A 19,839-nucleotide genomic window follows, 5' to 3' on the forward strand; every position below is an offset into this window, starting at 1 on the left:
ACCAGCCATCACGCCAGTCCTTCCTCCTCCAGGTCTTCCTCTGTGCCTTCCACCTGGGATTCATTTACTCATTCATAAATTCCCTAAATTGTGGATGGGAAGCCCACTGTGAGCCAGGCATTGAGACAAGCATGGGATGGAGAGTGGGGGAAAATAAGACAGATGTTCCTGAGCTCAGAGGACACCCTCCTACAGAATAGTGGCGGCACCCCCTCCCCCTGCTCTCACCTGGAAAACCGTCGCCTCTCAAGGTTTGGCTCAAGTGCCCACCCTCTACCTATGAAATCACCCCTGACCCTGCTTTCCACTCCCCGGTGGAACTGACCACTGCTTGCTTTTCACCTCCACTGTTATCAATGTAGAATTGTCATTGTCACACCTGTATCACTGTCTGACACAGAGAGATAATATTCATTATCTCTCTGCCTTTCCCCATGAGACTAAGCCCCTCATGCTTTCATCCACCTTCAGACCCCCAGCACTTTGCACAGAGCACATGGCACACGATATGGTCTGAAAATATTTGCAGATGAAATGAACCAGACAACCCATGGATGGGAGAATGGAAGGATGGATGGATGGAAGAATGAAGGTGTTCAAATGACCAGTAAGACAGAGCAGAGACAAGGTATCCAGATACCTTTCTGGCACATGTATTCAAGGCCAACCCAAATCTATAAATGGCAACATCATTATTATTAATAATTAAGGATCATGGTCATTGTGATCTATTTTATCCTGGGAATTTATAAATATTATTTCACACTTTCCTAACAACTTTACAAAGTATTATTATTATTATTATTATTATTATCCCTGAAGATGCTGAAAATCAGAGAGGTTAAACAACTCTTCCAAAGTCACACAGCTGGTAGGAGGCAGTGCTGGGGTTAGAATTCTGGTTTGTCTGAATTCAAAGCCACTGTTCTTTCCCCACAACCCTCCCCCACCATTCCCACCACCCCACATCAATATCTGTGTTTGTTTTGGGGCCTTAAGGGTCATCCCAGACCCTCACCCAGGGACCTTTGGCTGGCTTCCTTCTTAGCCAATGTGAGAGCTGTCTTTCCTGAAGAGTCCCCCTTCTCTAGCACTAGCCATTTCAGGGTATGGCTTTGCTAAAACCTGCATTATGGAAATAGATTGTCAATTACCCCGGGTGGCTGTGTAAAAGAATTACTGCAAGGGTCATGGTGAAAAGAAAACTTTATTTTCACCACTTTCCAGTAAAAGCTAATTCAGAATAACTCCATTTAACAGTTATTTTATGCTGAAATACTGAATGCCTCGGGGAGTCTTTTAGGGATTTTAAAGTCTCTTTATTTATAAATGATTCATGCTGCATTTTCAGAAAAACCTACAATTAGTGTGGGTAGCACAGAAGCTCCTTAGGGAAAGGTAAAAAAAAAACAAAAAAAGAAGAAGAAAAAGAAAAGAAAGAAAGAAAAAGAAAATATACATGCATTCTCTGTGCCCTTTTATCCGTTATTGTTTTGCAGTGGACTATAAAAAGAGAACCGAAGGGAAAAGCCAAGGAGGTATTTTGTCTAACCTTTTAAATACACGCCCCATTTGACAGTATTTGTACAGCAGTTGTTCCCGTGATCTGCTCAGCCCACAACATTCTTTTAATGCTCATTTCAACTTGGCACATGCTCTCCAGGCCAGCAGAAGCTTAAAGGAATCAGAGCTACTTTGGGAAGATCGCATCTTAGCAGCATCTAACACAGGGCATCTGAGAGAGAGCCGTGCTCTTGGGGGTCAGCCCAGTGCCCCCTGAGTGTCGCTTTCTTCACGTGTCCAAGGAGGTACACCATATCCACCTTATGGGGTTCTGCCATTCCACATTCTTGTAATGTCTTATTTGAAGACACCTGCTCTGTGCCATATGTAAGACAGATCCTGGCTTCAGAAGCACACAGTCTGGTGGAAAAGATGGATGTAGAATAGTCGATGGTGGGGAAGAGGCTCTGAGAGGCTTAGTGAGCACAGAGGGACACGGCACCCAGACGTGGAGTCAGGAAAGGCTTCTTGGAGGAAGCAATGATGAAGCTGAAATCTGAGGGGTGAGCAGGCACAAAGGGAAACAAGGGCACAGGGCTGGAGGTACCAGCATGTATAGCAATCGGGAGACCAGAGAGAGTAAGGAACATGTAGGATCGTATAAGCAATTTAGCCCAGCTGGAGAAATTCAGCCTCTGAGGTGGGAAGGTGATGCCACTGAGCTTTAAAGGATCTGCAAGATGATGATTTCAATAAGAGGGTTTTGTAAACTCTGAAGTCATAGGGCCCTGCACAATGTAAGTTATTATCCAATGTTATTACCCTTTTGGACAGACTGGGGGTGGGGGGCAGATCTGACTCAGAGATAGAACTAGAATTTGCCGGCGTCATTGGCAAAGGATCTCAATATTTTTCCAGCTGTTCTTACCTAATTCATTTATTATGATGTGCCAGATGGATGGGGGGTATCCCATTCATTCATGCATCTGTTTGGATGTCTGAGTGTGTGCATAACTCATATTTTAGTTTTATTGGAAGCAAATATAACAGAACTTAGAGTTATAGAAAACCACAAAAAAAAAGAAAGAAAAAGAAACAACTTCCCATCTGAGCAACCAACAGAATCCATGCCCAGCGTCCCTCCTCCCTTATCTGGAAGTATCCCCTTCCCATCATTGTTTACACTTGTCTCTGCTGAGAGGGCAAGTACGTGGCCAATGCTGACTTATGCATTTTCTTGAATTATATTCAATGAAATGAGCATTTTTCTAGCCTCTATTATGTGCCACGTAGTGTGAAAGACTAACAGGAAGACAAGCATGAAAGAGACCAGTTCCCACCTTTAAGAGCTGTGTTAGTATAGTGTAGGGAGATGTCACATGAGCCTGAGACACCTGCATGGGGAGCTCTCCACAGCAGCAGGTATACAACAATTCAAGGTTCTGGGGTCAGACCAAGCTGAGGGGTATTATCTGAGAGGTTGGTGGGCTCTGGTACTGGGACACAGTCAGCCATAATCTGACACTTACCACCACTACAAACTCAGGCTGGTCACTCAACATCTCTGTGCCTCCATTTCTTCATCTGTAAAGTAAGCATGACAATCCTAAGATTCCCAACGAGTTGTCCTGATGAGTTTATTAATAGATGTAAGGTGCTTTGAAGAGTGCCTGGCACATAGTAAGTGCCCTGAAAAGGTACATTAATCTTACCATCATCATCATTATCATCACTAAGCAGACACAAAAGGCCCTTACTCTTAATTACTACACTCTACACTCCCCCATCCTGAATGAAAGGAGCAGATCTTAACCAGTCACTGGAGTGAACAGATAATGGGTAGGTTCAAGATAAATTCAAAAGAGACGGAGAGAGCTGAGGAGTTGTCTAAGGAGCTCACCGAGATTCTAAGGGGAAACATGGCACGTGAAACAATTGCTTTACTATGTGATAAATTTGCAGACTTCTTTTGTGTATGTTATGACATCGGAGCCTTAAACCATTCAAGAAGATATGCATGAAAGGTTCTTTATCTCTGCTTTGTAGATGAGCTAACCCAGAGCTAACCCAGAGAAGCAAATTATTGGCCTGGGGTCCTCCAGTTTGTAAGTGGCAGGGAAGAGACTCAAATCCAGTGTCCTGAATCCAAGCAAGATGGTTTTGCTCTTCCATTCGGCTGCTTTCTCCCTGCTATCAACTGAATATGTACCCTCCCCCAGAATTTATCTATTGAAACCTAATGCCCAATGTGATAATATTGGGAGGTGGGGCCTCTGGGAAGTGATAAGGTCATGAGGATGGATCCCTCATGAATGGGATTAGTGCCCTTATCACATGAAGAAACCTTGTCTCTACTAAAAATATAAAATTAGCCAGATGTGTTGGCACATGCCTGTAATCCCAGCTACTCAGGAGGCTGAGGCAGGAGAATCACTTGAACCCAGGAGGTGGAGGTTGTGGTGAGCCAAGATCACGCCATTGCAATGCAGCCTGGGCAACAAGAGCAAAACTCCATCTCAAAAATAATAAAGGCCTCACTAAGTGGCCTCACCCTTCTACCATGTGAGGACACGGGGAGAGGATGGCCATCTACGAACCTGAATTTAGGCCCTCACCAGGAACTGGATCTGCTGGCACCTTGATTTTTGGACTTCCAGCCTCCAGAACTGTGAAAAATAAATTTCTGATGTTTATAAGCTTCCCGGTCTATGGTATTGTTATAGCAGCCCAAATGGACTAAGACACTCCCTGTTGAGGTTTAGAATCCTGACAATGCTGCTTCTTTGGAGAAACTGAAACTACAGATGTGAGACCTGGAAGTGAACTTGGTTGACAGCAAGGGATGTGTGCAGCCTGGTGGGGAAGGGAGTAGCCAACAAGTGTGCTCTGGCCTCTCCATGATGACCTGGCAATTGGTGCAAGAGGGTATCAATAATTCATGATGCTTGTCCTCTATACAAAACTAACTCAAAATTGATCATAGGTCTAAATGTAAAACTTAAAACTATAATGCTTCTAGAAGAAAAACAGGGGAAAATTGTTGCGGACTTGGGTTAGGCAAAGATTTCTTAGTTACAAGAGCAAAAGCATCATCCATAAAAGAAAAAAATGATACAGTGGATTTCATCAAAATCAAGAACTTCTCTTCTTCAAAACACACAGTTAAGAGAATGAAAAGACAAACCACAGCCTGGGGAAAAAATGTGCAAAGCACATATCTGATAAAGGACTTGTATTCAAAATACATGAGGAACTCTCAAAACTCAACAGTAAGAAAAGCAACAACTCATCCTCAAAAAAAAAAAAAAAAAAAAAAAATGGGATGATGGACCAAAGACCTTAGCAGACGTCTCACCAAAGAAGATACACAGGTGTCAAATAAGCACATGAAAAGAGTCTACATATCTTATGTCAGCAAGGAAATTCAAATTAAAACAATGAGATACTACTGTACACCAATTAGAGTGGCCAAAATTCAGAACTCTAACAACATCGCATGCTGGCCACAACGTGGAGCAACACGTTCATGTTCTTGAGAATAGAAAATAGTACAGCCACTTCGAATGACAGTTTGGAAGCTTCTTACAAAACTAAACATGCTCTAACCATACTATCCAGAATTCATACTCTTTGGTATTTACCCAAAGGCATTGAAAATTTATGTCCACAGAATAACCTGTACACAGATGTTAGCACCTTTACTCTTAATTTCCAAAACACAGAAGCAACCAAGATGTCCTTCAGTAAATGACTGGGTCAAGAAAATGTGTTACACCAGGTGCGGTGACTCACGCCTGTAATCCCAGCACTTTGGGAGGCTGAAGCAGGCGGATCATGAGGTCAGGAGATGGAGATCATCCTGGCTAACACGATGAAACCCAGTCTCTACTAAAAAAAAAATACAAAAAATTAGCTGGGTGTGGTGGCGGGTACCTGTAATCCCAGCTACTGGAGAGGCTGAGGCAAGAGAATGGCGTGAACCCAGGAGGTGGAGCTTGCAGTGAACCAAGATCACGCCACTGCACTCCAGCCTGGGCAACACAGCAAGACTCTGTCTCAAAAAAAAATGAAATAAAATAAAATAAAATGTGATACATTCAGAAAATGTAATATTATTCAGTGTTAAAAAGAAATAAGCTATCAAGTCATGAAAAGACATGGAGGAATCCTAGATGCATATTACTAAGTGAAAGAAGCCTATATGAAAAGGCTATATACTGTATGATTGCAACTATATGACACTCTGGAAAAGACAAAAATATGGAGTCAGGAAAAAGATCAGTGGCTTCTAAGGGTACACAGGGAGGGAAAGATGAACCAGCAGAGTGCGGGGGGTTTTCAAGCAGTGAAATTACACTGTACGATGCTATATGTGTGGATGCATGTCATCATGCATTTGTCCAAACCCATAGAATGCACAACTCCAAACATGGCCCAATGTAAACTATGGACTTTGGGTGATAATGACGGCCAGTACAGATTCATCAATTGCAACAAGTATACCACTGGTGGAGGATGTCGATAGTAAGGGAGGCTATGCGTGTGTGGAGGCAGGGATGATATGGGAAGCTAGCTCTGCACCTTCCACTCAATTTTGCTGTGAACATAAAACTGTTCTAAAAATTATAGTACATTAAAAAAACGGATATATAGAATGTGATCAGACATTTCACCAAAAATTAAATAAATAAAAACAAACACAAGAAAAGATACTCAGTATCATTGGTCACTAGGGAAATGCAAATCAAAACCAGAAGGAAATACCACTATGTGCCTGTCTTAATGGCTAAAACTAAGCAGGGAAATGATAATAGCAAGTGTTGGCAAGGATGTGGAGCAAGTGGAATTCTCCTATGTTTCTAGGGGGCCTGCAAAATGGTAGTCTGGAAAACAGTCACTCTGGAAAACAATTTTACAGCTTCCTGTAAATGGTAATAAAATTAAATGTACATTTACCATACCACTGAATCAGCCAATTCCTAAGTATTTATCCAAATAAAATGCAAATCTATGTTCTCATAAAAACCTGTAGGAGAATGTTTGTGGCAGCTTTACTTATAACCACAAAAACTGGAAACAACCCAGATGTCTCTCAACCAAGGATTAAAGAAACTGTGGTACATCCATGCATTGGAATACTATTTATTTGATATGGTTTTGCTTTGTCCCCACCCAAATCTCATCTTGAATTGTAATCCCCATGATCCCCATAGTCCCCATGTGTCAAGGGAGAGACTAGGTGGAGGTGATTGGATCATGGAGGCAGTTTCCCCCATGCTGTTTTCATAATATTGAGTGAGTTCTCAAGAGATCTGATGGTTTTATAAGTGTTGGTAGCTCGTTCTGCGACCCTTCTCCCTCCTGCTGCCTTGTGAAGAAGATGCCTTGCTTCTCCTTCTCCTTCCACTATGATTATCAGTTTCCTGAGGCCTCCCCAGCCATGCTGAACTGTGAGTCAATTAAACCTCTTTCCTTTCTAAATTACCCAGTCTCGGGTAGTTCTTTTATAGCAGTGTGACACTATTAATCAATAAACAGAAAAAAAAACTACTTATACATAACAACATAGATAAAATCTCAAAGTCATCATGCCAAATGCAACAGGCCTGACTCTAAAGGCAAAATTCCGTATGAGTCCATGTGTACTGAATTCTTGAAAAGGCAAAATTATAAGGGCAGTAAATGTAGCAGAGGGTTTGGGGGCTGGCCAGGGAAGCAAGGTTTGGCAATGAAGGGGCACAGGAATATTCCTTTACATGATGGAATTGTTCCATATCTTAAGTGTGAGGGTGTTACACACTGTAATCATTTGTCAAAACTCCCAGAACTATACATTAGAAAGAATAAATTCTACTTATGTAATTATACCTTACCGTTGAAAGGGGGAAAGATGAAATCATTATTCATTTTTTAAAAAATCCATAGGAAGACACAAAATCACTCCTTTAATAAAAGAGCTCTTCCTTCATAGAAAGGAACTGAGCAATTCTTTAAACATCACAATCTTTTGTTTTTAATATTATAATTAATATTGTAGGAAAACAATAATTTGTAAAGGGACTCAGAAATGCATTAATGTGATGTCGAATTTAAATTTTTATAAGGAAAAGAGAGGTCCAAATATTTCTCTGGCACCCACAATGTGCCTGCAGAGTGATGGGTGTTTTCTGTGCTAGACCTTGGTTAATTGCAGGAACAGAAGGGAGGCAGTCATTTGAGCAAACTTTCTGTTCCTTGTTTTCTAAGTTTTGTTCCCCAAAACTTCCTTCTCAGACAGCAGCATAATGCTGATGCTTCTTCTCCTCCTTCCCCCCTTCCCCAAAAAGTTCATAATTCAGTCAATCAAGTGATCTGCATGACAGCAAACTCCAGGTTGACTGATTTTTTTTCCTCCTAAACTGACAGAATCAAATGGTGATTTATTTATTTACTTACTAATAATTTATATCTTGTCTCCTTCCAAAAAGGATTTGAGTGCCTCGCTGGATGTCTTGGCATTACCTCCAAAAAGTGTAAGCATATCGGGGAAAAAAATAACCGCTGGAGAAGTGGTCTTTGGTTTCGTTGCAGATTCTACAGAGTCACACAGCAATGCTTAATGAGCCCATTACTGCAGAATATGAATAATAGAGAGTCTGACCTGGTTGCTGTGTTAAAATGGGATATCAGATCTAAAACCACCCCCGTGAGGTTGTCTGCACAGGTGAGGGGAGGTGATCTACTAGGTAATTGGGCCCAAAGCCTTGGCACATTGGAGAAAGAGAAGCTTTCTTCCCTGAGCAAGTCCATTAAGCTAAGAACGAGTTACCTACCAGCCATTAAAGGTGGTCTATGGACCAGCGTGTACATGGAGAGTTTTAGCAACCAGGCAAAGTAGGCATTAGGACTCTATGAAAAACTAGAGAGGGCTCAGAGAGGGTATGTAACTTGCCAAGCGTCGCAGAGCTGGTAAGAGGTCAAGCTAGGACCTTGAATCCAGGTCTTCTGGAATCCACAGCCTATGCTTCCCCCCTTTTCCAAGTTGCCTTTTGGCTTTTGAGCCCAATCAACTTGTCTGGCACTGGCTACATGTAATGATCTCATTTATTAATATAGTTTGACATCCTTTGCTCAGTTTTGGACACTGCTTCAAAAAATGTTTGCCATCCCTGCCATGGGTTAGGATAATCTCAGCTACAAGTAACAGCAAGTTCAAATTCAAACTGGCTTCAACAATGAGATGATTGATTAGCCCCTAGCAGTGGAGGACCAGAGGCAGGGCAGGTTCCAGGCACCATATGTTAGAAGATCTGCTTTGCTGCTTCAAGACTCCCCCTGCTTGGCTCTTTTCCATGTGTGTGCTTCTTCCTCGGGAAGGAAGGAATCAGAATGCAGCAGTTGCAGGGATTTCTCCAAAGAAGCAATGGGCCCATCTCCTTAAGTGTGAGAGAGCCTCTCTTATAAGCCCCAGCTGTCATCGCCTTCAGATGCATTGGCCGGGGATGGGCTACATACACATTGCCAGGTTACATCCCCATTCTTAAACCATCACTGGCAAGATGCGGAGATGACCATGGACGCTGTAGGAGAAACTTGGTAGATGTTTTCTAATCCATTACCCCCTCCCGGAGAAAAGAGTCGTTTTCAGAACCCAGGAAGACTGCCTTTCCCAGCCTCTCTTACAATTCAGATGGGGCCATGTAACCAGCTTCTATAAATAGAATGTGAGAAAGTGATGCCACCTCCAGGCCTGTCCATAAAATGTCTTGTGTGGTCCTCCACACTCATTACATCAGCAGCCGAAGTCAGAGGACTCACAGCACAGTAGAGAAGTAGAGATTAACAGATGCCTTAAAAGATGACAGCACGGTAGAGAAGTAGAGATCCGAATTCCTAAATCACTTCATAAGAGGCCAAATGCTGGTCTAGACACATAAAGGTATTGTGTCAAGCCACTCAAATGTTAGGGTTATTTGTTCCTGCAGCTAGCACTAATTGCCCTAACTAATCCAGGCGGCTTCAACTAATCAGCTGGGGCAGAATAGAAGTTTGGGAGTCAGCCAGAAAACCCACTCGGTAACAAGTCATGTGCTTCACACATGGTAGAGAAGCCCCATGTTCAGGGTCTCCCATGGCCAGGGAGATGAAAGAAAGATATTAGTGAGCTGCTTTGAAAGTTCAACAAGTTTAATAATTATAGGACAGCTTTAGAGACTAACTTTAGTCTCTATGTGACCTTGGGCAAGTCGCTCCCAAACTGGGGGCCTCAGTTTCTCCAGGAGAACATGGTATATCTTTACTCTCTCCAGGCTCTGAGACCCAGTGGGTCAGGGCAGCTCAGGGGGTTGATCTGCGCTTACCTTGGGTTTGGTGCTGTTGAAGCAACACATAGTGTGGCCTGGAAAAGGGTCATTTTCAGAACTAAGGCCAGGGCACCCACTCTGGGGAATCTGCACCAAGAAGCTCCAGGCCACCCAGCAACCTCGGGACAGTCACATGTGTGCATGAAATGATCCCCAGGGTGGGCTCTTTTCTCACTGAAACCATTAGTCCGGTGTATTTGATGTAATTCCTACAAAACATGATTTTTATAACTCTGATTAGGGAGCCAATTAATATAACTATTATTTATTGTGACTGCCTAGGCATAAAAACTGCACAAATCAAACTGATTCCCCAAATCCACTTGGATCTCCACATTGCTAAGTCACATCCATTACACTGCTTTATAGTCGCATTTGTATTTTTTATTATTAATGCTATCAATACAATATTTATTCACCATGAAATAGCCTTCCACTTAGGAGGGAAATATGTGTACTTGTAAGTGCTCCTAATCCTACTAAGCTCTGTACGTGCAGATTGATGATGACTGGGACACATATTTTTTTTGGATAACAATAATGATCGCCAGTTACTGAAGTCCTACTAATCACCAGGCTATGCTTTATATTCATTATCTCTTTAACCTTATCAATAATCATATCTTTCTCAACTTCATTTTACAGAAGGACACACTGAGGCTCAAGAAGGTGAGGTAGCTTCCCAAATATCCCACAAATAGTCAGTAAGGAGCTGAGTCTTTCACCCAAGGACTCTCTGCTTTCACACAATTGCCCAAGTGCCTTCTAGGATTGACGGGGGGAAAGGCCAAAGCCAAGCATTCAAGATTGAAACCAAAAAAAAACACAAACATAGTGCTCACTTTAATTGTGTCTCTTTCCTCATGGATTCTTCACCCAGAAATTGCCATCGTATCCATCTCAGTTTCATGCGAACTAATGCAGGAATCTGGATCACAAAGGCAGTGCGGCAAACTCACCTACACTTTGCACATTTTGGAGAACATCCTCCTCAGTGATCTCAGGCCACATTTGATGACACCAGCACAGGTTACTAAAAAAGTGTCTTTCTCCCTTCTAGGGAGCAATAAAGGCAGCATGCGCCATGTTGCTCTGCAAGTTCCCAAGAATTAGTAACATTTGAACAGACAATTTCAAATGTCTTCAGCTCTCCCCACACCTCAGCCCTGCCCACCGCCAACCTCTCCAGCCATACCCACCTCCAGGCAGCACGAATAGTGTTGACAATGCTAGGGGACAGCAGGAAACAAAACATACGCCAATGATGAGGGTTGCCACATAACGTACAGGATGCCCAGTTAGATTTGAATTTCAGATAAACAAGCATGTTTTTAACATAACCAGTCCCCAGTAAGTATGATGGGAATTCACATTTAACCAAGCACCCTGTATTTTTATTTGCTCAGTCTGGCAATCGTATCAACAATGTCAGAGAGAAAACTTTTACTTTCTCAGCTAAAGCTCCTTTTTTCTCTTGGCCCCTTTCCAGACCACTGCCAGGCCCCAAAGGAAGGGAAGTGGCTAATGTGCTGAGTCAGTCCCCAGGACACCCCTGGTCTGAGCTTCATCAGCCGGTAGAGTTCCTCTGTCATCGTGGCCAGTGTGCAAGCACACGCTTCCCTTCGGCACTTCTACTTGTCAGGCACTAAGCAGACCAAAGCTGGACCTACTGGTTTTTTTTAACCTGTTCCAACTCTGCTCTCCTGCACCTGGGTGGGGGACACAGGCAGGCCAACCCCTGCTCACACAGCCATCTTAGACTTAGGAGGGGGCATGGGAAACAAAGGTTTGGAACCTCCCCTGCAGAGTCCGGCTGCTCTATCAGAGGGCCCGGCACCAGTGATGTCGCAGGACCTGTCATTTGGGTTAGGCACCTGTGGAGAAAGATCAGTTCCACCTCCAAAAACCTCCTCGTGGAGAAGAAATGAGGAATGAACCAGGCCTGATCTCCACTGAGCCCTGCTGTCCAGTGACCTGCAAAGGGGCAGCTGTCTGCCCAGAAACCGCAGTGCACAGGGCCAACCGCTGCAGAACCTCAAACAGCCTGATACAGAGCAACATGCACAGGGCTCTGAGTTTCTCTGGAGAGTGGATCGTGTGGACAAGATCAATAATCAAGGCTTACTGAGGCCAATAGTTAGTGGGGCTGATATAACAAACCCATAAATAACTCTCCTCTATTCTCTTCCTGAAACTCAACCCAGACCAGCACCATCCAGCTCTTTTCACGCTAGTGAACTGGTTATTCCTACAGATGAGTCCATTGGCATAAGGTCACTGATTTCTTTAAAGAGCATGTGCCCTTGCTATTATTTTCAATGAGGGACCAATGAGCGGGCTACTTGAAATCTGACCCCAGACCTCAGACGGCCGGGGGCTTACAGGCATAGGCATAGATCAACGTACAGCAACATTCTTTTTTTTTTTGAGAGAGAGAGAGTCTCGCTCTGTCGCCCAGACTGGAGTGCAGTGGCTGGATCTCCGCTCACTGCAAGCTCCGCCTCCTGGGTTCACGCCATTCCCCTGCCTCAGGCTCCCGACTAGCTGGGACTACAGGCGCCCACCACCTCGCCCGGCTAATTTTAATGTACAGCAACATTCTACCTGTGCTCCCTGATAGCATCTGACCAAAACCTCCTGCTAGCCCTGCACAGGGACAAATCTCTGTGCTGTTCATTTTCTCTTCTCTAAAAAATGGCTTATCCACTATGGAAAACAGTACAGAGGTTCCTGAAAAATTAAAAATAGAACTACTACCTGATCCAGCAATCCCACTTCTGGGTATGTATGAAAAGATTTGAAATTAGGCTCTCAAAGGGATCTCTGCACTCCCATGTTCACTACGGCACTATTTACAGCAGCCAAAATATGGAAACCACCTAAACGTCCATTGATGGATGAATGGATAAAGAAAATGCAGGGCCGGTATGGCAGCTCATGCCTGTCATCCCAGCCCTTTGGGAGGCCAAGTTGGGAGGATCATTTGAGCCCAGGAATTGGAGACCAGTCTGGGCAATGTAGGGAGACCCTGTCTTTATAAAAATAAAAATATTAGCCAGGTGTGGTGGCGCATGCCTGTGATGTCAGCTACTTAGGAGGCTGAGATGGGAGGATCGCTTGGGCCCAGGAGGTCAAGGCTGCAGTGAGGCATGGTTGCGCCACTGCACCCCAGCCTGGGCCACAGAGCGAGACCTTTTCTCATTAAAAAAAAAAATGTGATACATATACACAATAAAATATTATTCAGCCTCTAAAAAGAAGGAAATTCTGCCATATGTTACAACATAAATGATGCTAACGAAGGACAAAGACTACATGATTCCACTTATATGAGATATTAAAATAATCAAATTCCTAGAAGCAAAGAATAGAACGTGATTGCCAGGGGCTGAGGGAGGGGGAAAGTGGCATTGCTATCAATGAGTACAAAGTTTCAGTTATGAAAAATGAGTAAATTCTAGAGATCTGTTGTTCAGCCTTACACTTGAAGATAATAATACTGCACTGGACACTTAAAATGTGTGAAGAGGGTACATCTCAAGAATGGACACATAGAAGGGAACAACACACACAGGGGTCTTTTGGAAGGTAGAGGAGGGAGAGGATCAGGAAAAATAATTAATGGGTACAAGCTTAATACCTGGGTGATGAGATAATCCTTACAACAAACCCCCATGACACAAGTTTACCTATGTAACAAACCTGCACATGTACCCTGAATTTAAAATAGAAGCTAAAAAGAAAAAGATGGTGGATCTCGTGTTAACCGTTCTTATCACAATAAAATGAATTTTTTAAAAAAGAAAAAGAGAAACTTCCCTGTGGTTGAGGCAGAAAAGAAGAAAAGTCAGCGTCATGCCTACGTCTAGAGGACCCCAAAGTGCAGAAAAGCCAGTCAGAATGTATAACTACTGTCCAGGAAGCAGGAGAAAAAGAATCAGACCAGTGAGTTATTTTTAGATGCATTTGTCCTCACCACATAATGCAACTTTCAAATATGCTTCTATTTCTTCAAGTACAGTGAGTCCCCAGACACCCCCGTTCACACACTGTGTGCTGCCTGTATCGGAGAAATATCTGCTTCTCACAGATAACCAACCCTCCTAATTAATAACACAAAGTCACAGGAGGAGCTCTCTAACTGAAACCACAGTGGGGAACAGATAAGAAAAATATACTGGAGGTGTGGGGTTGTGGGTTGTTTTTTTTTTCCCCTTAATTCCCTAAGTCCTGCCAGTATTCTACGATGTCTTATGAATTCCAGAATAATGAAACATGACACAATGTAACCCAATGTGAGGCGTCAACATGACATAAGCAAATGCAAAAGGATTCAAGATCACCAAGCATGTCAGAAATACACGCGGAATTTTCTTCCTCTGCCCCTACTCCTGGGTGACAGGGTTTGGAGATTGGGATCTGTGTGATAATGACGGCTGCAAATGAGAAGAACCGCCCCACCTTTGTGTGGGCACCTTCCTTGTTAATGGCACTCAAGATGCTTTGTAGAGTTCATAAAGCTAAGAACCAGGTAGTCACCCTTGGAAAACAAGGGTCATTTCACCTGCCAGGGACCACACACGGACACAGTCCCGCCTCTGTTTGCCAGCTGTTACCACCAAAACCCCGTCATCAGGCTAGCCTCCTGACCTAAAATTATAGCATGTGGAACTTTTCCAAGGAAATTATTTATTTAAGATTGTAGGAACTTCCTTGAAAACACTGCTATTTTTATTAGTGAATGGGTATGTGTCTGGACTATTTGGTAAATGGTAGAAAATCACATTGGCATTTGCCATCCCTCTACAGTTGTCCAAGTATTTTGCTTAGAAATAGTCCCTTTGGGCCGGGGGTGGTGGCTCATGCCTGTAATCTCAACACTTTGGGAGGCCAAGGCAGGCAGACTGCCTGAGCCCAGGAGTTCGAGACCAGCCTGGCCAACATGGTGAAATCCCGTCTGTATTAAAAATACAAAAATTAGCTGAGTGTGGTGCCATGTGCGTGTAATCCCAGCTACTTGGGAGGCTGAGGCACGACAATCACTTAAACCTGGGAGGCAGAGGTTGCAGTGAGTCAAGATCATGCCACTGCACTCCAGCCTGGATGACAAAGCAAGACTCTATCTAAAAAAAAGAAAAGAAAAGAAGAAAAAGGAAATAGTCCCTTTGGATTCTCACAAATTTCCTACCATGTGGGTTCAGACCCATCTTGTGGATGGGAAAACTGAGGCCCAGAGGAGGATGTGGCTTGGCAAAATGGAACAGCCTGTGACCAGCAGGGCCTGGACAGGCAGACGTCCTCTCGCGCGCCCAGTGCTCTTTTCGTGGCACCAAGCTGTCTCTCCAACTCAGCTCTCACCCATGCTGGTGGTTCAGACACCGTCCCTCCCCCATCAGGCTATCACAGCCCACAGGAGCTGCAATTGAGCTTTTGAAATATCACAATATTTATCTTGCTTGGATTCAGGATGTTGTTGAAGCTCATCAGAAACAGCAATTTGGGGACCAAATAGAGAATTCCTTAAAAATTTAGTCCCTGTCAGAGAGAAACATTCCCTCATTCCAACATGTCCCAAATTGCAGTTTGCAACTCTCCATGTTTGAAGGCAACTCAACGGCTTTATTCTCGGGGTCCTGGATGGAAACACCACTGGTCTGTCAGTCATCCTGATGTCATCAGAAGCCACTGGGTCACCCCAAAGGATCCAAGATTGCTAAATTTTAGTTTTGTAGAGAAGCAATTTGGAAATGTTGGCAACAGAGAAAGTGCTTCCAAATGAATACATCCCTATTCGTTATCAAACAAAGCGTTCCAAGACTCACAGCCTCAAACAATGCCTTTCTCCAGCGTGATAACAGTATATGTCTTTGTCCACAAAAGGTGCACCCTACTCAACCCTCACAACAGCACACAGCTTGTGTCAGAAAAAGAAAGAAGAAGAAGAAAGGGAGGGAGAGAGGCAGAAAAGGAGAGAAGGGGGAAGGAGATGAAGTGTAGAGGAAGAGAGGAAGGGACACAGAGAAAGGCAGAAAAGAGAAGGGAGAAATAATGAGAGAGAGAAGAAAGGGAAATTGCCCCTAAAGGATGGCAATATTAGTATTCTATAAAGCTTCATAGTTTATAGACTGTTCACATGATCCTCTCACTTCATTCGGCCTCCCCAGCAGCCCTGAGTGTTGCTTATATAATAATTTTGCCCACATTGTTCAAATTACAAAAGTGAGGCTCTGAGAGATGGAGGCCCAGCTAAGGGTTATCCAGCCATGAACACCCCCACCCCTTGCTGTGGATGTGACCCCACAGTCATCCTAAAGGGTCCTTCCCTTTCCGTGACTTTTGAGATTCAACACCTTTTTGTTTGAGGATGACGTGTTCATTCTGTCAATGTATCATTATATACAATATTTGCGTTTTAATGCTGCTGATGTGGAAAGAAAATGGCATGTATGAAATGATCAGTCTCAGAGGTTTCTGCAGAGCCACACCTGCCAGACAGGGAGCTGTGACCAGCCACAGGCAGGGACCCTTGGCCCTGTGTCCTCTTCCTTCAAAATCCTTCCGCTGTGAGCTCCTGCCACTCCGGCTCTCTGAAAGCCCACGCAGGGGTGAGTCGTGTACCCTGGGGGTGGCTCCTCGTTCCCAGTCTCCAGGCTCTGACCTCAGGTGTCTCCTCTTCAGGCGTAACAGCCCTGGGTGGGGTTGGAGCTCCACTTTTGCCTTCGCCACCACCACCCTGAGTAGCCTTTGTTTGTCTAAGGCCTGTGTCTTCTCCCTCCCGTGAGCTCACCTAGTGAGCCCACCTCGTGAGCCCTAAAATAAAGGTGGTTATGTTGAACAACTTTATGCCATAGGTACTCTTAACCTGATTTGCAGATGACATAAACAAAATTCAAACCACACAGCAGAGTGGGGATTGACATGGAAGAATGTTTGAGGGGCCTTCAGTAACCCTTTTCTTTATGCGACCTGCACTGAATTCCTGTGGCTGCCATAACAAAGTATCACAAACCAGATGGCTGAAGATAACAGAAATTATTCTTTTATGCTTCTAAAGGCTAAAAGACAAAATCAAGCTATCAGCAGGGCCACACTCCCTCCAAGGGCACTAGGGCAGGATCCTTCCTTGCTTCTTCCAGTTCCTGGTAACTCCAGACATTCCTGGGCAGCCTCACTCCAGTTGCTGACCCCATCTTTCCAAGGCTGTCTTCTCCCCGTGTGTGTCTGTGTCCTCTCTTCTTATAAGGACACCAGTCATTGGATTTAGGGCTCACCCTAAATCCAGGATTATTTTATCTGCAGGTTCTTAGCTAATTACATCTGCTGTAACCCTATTTCCAAGTAAGGTCACATTCTGAGACTCTGGGTGGACGTGAATTGGGGTGGAGGGAATCCTATTCAACCCATCACACAACTCCCAGTTTTATTCTTTGTAAAAGAGATTTTAAGCAGCTGAAAGTAGTTTTAAAAACCGGGAAGCTCTGACTACCGCCCAGAAAAATCCCACAATGTAGACAATTGTCTTTACAGCCCAAATACATGGCAGGTACAAGCACTAGCCATTTGCCACCAATGCCCCTGGGACGCCAAGGGACACCCAGCCCTGTGGGGAGTCAAAACACCAGCCCATTTCTATGCAAATAGCATTATGGAGCCATTCAGCTTCTGATTCCTTGTAGATGAATCTGTGCTTGCCAAACGCCACCCAGAATTTTTCCACGGCAGAGACTCTGCAAGATATCAAACAAGATCTGACAATACATTCATCTTTAATCTGCGCAGTGCACCTTTACTTTGCAAGTCGTTTGCTTTGCATGGCATGATATGATTTCCAATAAATTCTCCAAATTTGCAGCCTCCATCTAGATGGAAGAAAAAAACCCAGCAGGCAGAGAGGAGAGGAAGGGACTGAAGGCAGCAGATTTGCTGAAGTCCGTGGAAGTCCAAAGCATGCAAAAGTGAGCCCCAAAGTTGCTTCTCAGGAAAGGAGCCACGTGCATTTGCACCAGGGTCTCCTACCCCTGTTTCTAAGAGGCATGCAATGTGGCTGAAATCAGGAAAGGCACACAGCTCTCTCATTCACTGTGTCTAGAATTAATGCCTTGAAATAGAAAACAGACACACACACACACATACACACATACAAAATCCCCACTGGTGCCCTCTCTCACAAATGAGCGTTTTGTAAGGAAAGATATGACCCTTGCTGAAAACTAGATAGGGCATTCCTGGGTACAGTTTAAATAAAACCCCTGCCTACTATAGCTATTAGTTTCTTACAGGGATGATACAGGTTATAAATCCAATATTCAGCTCCCAAGTAAGCTTCAGGAGGAAAAAACTCATATTGCAACATTAATGTCCAATTGACACAAACTTTGAAAAAGTGTATATATATAGATAGATAGATAGATACACATATATATGTGCACATGCATGTGTGTGTGTGTGTATACAGATATATACATACATATTTGGGGGGTAATTCTAAATCCTCCACACCATACACCAATGTCACATTTTAATGTAATATCATGTCCAATGCATATTCATGAAACAGAATCTTGGCAGTGGCACAAGAAAAGTGGGATGAAGTGTGTTTGGCGGAGTGCGTCACGTTTCCAGGCCAGCGGATTTTTTGATTAAAGTCCCTTATCCGTTTTATCATGCATATCCACTCTCTGATTAAAGTGATCTGGGGCTGACACTCACAATGTCAGTATGCACTGAGACCCTTCACACAAAACATGGTTGGAATTTATATCCTTTAAAAAAAAGACCCTGTACACCCAACAACAAAACGAAAACAGGGCAACGTTCATTTAAATATAAGTCTACGTCGGATGGCTCTGTGAGTTGTCTGTTCCCTAGTTCAAAGAGATTTAACCCAGAATATCAATCAGTGTCCAACTTCAGATGCTACATTTTATTTCTTTTATTTTTCTAAGTTAAGGTTCTTTTTTCTGATTTGTTGGGCTTTTTATCAAATGTTTCCACTTGAGAAAAACATAACCAGGAACTCCCACAGCAGCGTATAAATAATGAATTTCCCCCAGATGCCGGCGTCTCCAGCACTGTGAACGTCAACATGTCCCAGTTTTCCTAAGGCCCCATACAACAGCACTTTCTATCAGGTGCTCCCTGCCAAGCAGCTGGGAGGAGAGAGGAAGGAGGCCACCCAGACCACTGCCCGTCTCATGGTGGCAGAGACTAAGCAAGCCTGAGGCCACAGATAGGATGGAGCTGGGCGCGAAATCTCCCGCCTCCCCCTGGAGCTCCGTGTCCCCTTGAGTCACTTGGGCCAATGGCTGAAGGAAACGACGCAGCTTTTGAAAGCCAACTGATGTCAGAGAAAACAAGGAGAGGGCAGCTATGCACGTGCTCCTGTGACACCCTGCCACCCCCTTCCAGAAGCCCCCTGCATGTGGCAAACGATGCATCTGGAGAGTCTGGAGTGAGATGCTTTCGGAGAGCTGGTGAAGTGTGATCTGAAGTCCTGGGTCACATTGCAGTTGACCAGACAGGTGGCCATGGGCCAGTCATTTCATCTGTCCTCATCTCCAAATCTTCTGTCATAGAGATAATCACATCAACTCACGGGCCTCTTGTGCAGCTCCAAAAAAATCGCATCTGAGGAGAGAGTTCATACCCAGGACAGACGTTCTCAATGCAGGTCAGACCTGTGGGTGTGACCCTCAGAGACAGTGAGATCTCCAGACGAGCGCTGACATTCTGCTCCGAAAAAGACCCCTGTCCATCTGTTGTCACATGTTTCTGTTTTCAATTCCCAAGCTCCCAGGAATCTATTCCTCTGACCCTCTGAGCAGGTCCCATGAAGAGCCAGAAGGTTTTCCCCAGCAGCCAACCCCCACCCCACCTCCACCCACACCCAAGCCGGGTAAGAAGCTACTCCTCCACAAGTGCTCCTGTGACACCCTGACACCCCCCCTCCAGAAGCCCCCTCCTCACCCTCAACAGGGAGGAGGTCAGCCGTGTG

This window comes from Nomascus leucogenys, chromosome 22a (genome assembly GCF_006542625.1).
Source record: "Nomascus leucogenys isolate Asia chromosome 22a, Asia_NLE_v1, whole genome shotgun sequence".
Taxonomy (NCBI): Eukaryota; Metazoa; Chordata; class Mammalia; order Primates; family Hylobatidae; genus Nomascus; species Nomascus leucogenys.